We start from the raw sequence: 1,669 nt of genomic DNA, 5'->3' as shown, positions 1-1,669 counted from the left end.
GGACTAGAGAACAGGATGCACCTGTGGTAACCAGCTGACAAGCAATGCCCAGAGATCTGTGGGGACTGGGGCCCAACACTTGATATTACTCATAGATAATAATTTTCTTGAGCTAAAAAAAAAGTAGCTAATTTGAGCATTGGATATAGCTCATTGACAGGTCACTTGCATAGGATGGGTAAGATCCTGAGCACAATGCCCAGCATAAGACCAAAAAAGGTATATATAATTTCACATTGCTGTTTGTATAGAAAAATTGTATATCTGCAATTTAGCATTTAAACTAATACCAACATGTAGTGAAAGCAGCTAGATGATATAGAGAAATTGTGTTCTTTTTATTAAAATACTGAGTTTACCCTACATGTATATTCTTGTCTCCCTACCATTTCCACGTCTGACCACCACTATTACTATGCCCTATCATAACATTCCATACATACTTAAAACCAAGTTAAGGGTGGAGTTCCATCCTTGAAAACTAAACAGGCATTTTAGAAAACACATTGTTGGCAATGGAACCATTTATCAAATGAAGTAGGCAAAGTTCTCACTTTGCATTATGAAAAGGGCAGCCAGATGTATCAACTGTTACAGAAATTAAGTAATATGGAATATTTCAAACTGTTCGAACCATTTTCTTAAAGAGACTTCCTCCACTGCCAGAGATCTCCTGGTCAGTCATCCGGAAGCAATTCTTCACATAATTAATGAACTTGGCTTCTGCTTTGGGAAGAGAACCACCTCTTTCTATACTTGCTTGCATTTTTGCCTTAATGCCTTCTACAGAACTAGGTCCTTTTTGGGTTTTAGGAGTTTTTTCCTGTTTTTTTGAAGGAATCTTGACCTTTTGATCTTGGTGTTGACGGTTTTAAGTCTTTTCCATTTTGTTTTGAATTTTGTGCCTTTTTGCTGGGGCATCTCGTACAGATTTCTCCACTGGAACTTTTTCTTCAGCTTCTTCATCATCTTCATCATCCTCATCACCATCCACCTCATCTTCATTGATTTTTTTACTTTTTGCTGTGGAACCTTGCTACACCTCCAGAAGCATATCGCTTTCCAGACACACTTCCTCCTCATCTTCATCTTCCGACTCTGCATCCTCCTCTACAGCTGCTAGGTGCTGCCCAACAATGTGCACAGGCCCTGAGCCACACCTCAACCGGAAGACCACAGGCGGTGTCATTTCCAAGCCCCCACGGGAAACGGTTGGTTGGACAGGCATTTTGAAAGTTGCCAGTGTTACTTTAACTGGGCTGCCTTCATAGTTCATTGCTTCTGCCTCTACGATGCATGATTCATCTTTTACCCCTACCCCCAAACTAACCGTTCTTAGTGACAACTGCTGTTCATTCTCGTCACTAATCACCTTGAAGCGATAATCTTTGTCAGCTTTTAGTTCACAAGCGAAAGGTGGTTCTGAGGCCTACGAGGGCTCATGTCCATGCCCATTGAGTCTTCCATGAGGTGGAGGCTTCCACTTCGGTGTGAGGGAAGTTGGACGGAGGAAACTGCGTGCTGCTCCTCAGGACAGAATCACTCCAGGGAGTGAAACTGTGTCCTTACTAACAAAGTTATAAAATGAAACCATCAAAACCCTCAGAATGCCACTGTACATAATATATATATATATGCACGCATGCGTTTGGCTTCTGTGATGGTGTAA

At 41.5% G+C, this 1,669-nt stretch overlaps 1 pseudogene; it reads right to left on the bottom strand.

The window, feature by feature from the left end:
* Window positions 1-381: 381 nt before the first annotated feature.
* Window positions 382-1,467, bottom strand: LOC101829473 (annotated as a pseudogene).
* Window positions 1,468-1,669: the final 202 nt, after the last annotated feature.

The sequence above is a fragment of the Mesocricetus auratus genome, unplaced genomic scaffold (genome assembly GCF_017639785.1).
Source record: "Mesocricetus auratus isolate SY011 unplaced genomic scaffold, BCM_Maur_2.0 Super-Scaffold_100009, whole genome shotgun sequence".
Classification (NCBI taxonomy): Eukaryota; Metazoa; Chordata; class Mammalia; order Rodentia; family Cricetidae; genus Mesocricetus; species Mesocricetus auratus.
The sequence above is the reverse complement of the archived record's forward strand: the minus strand, read 5'-3'. Positions and strand labels throughout refer to the sequence as shown.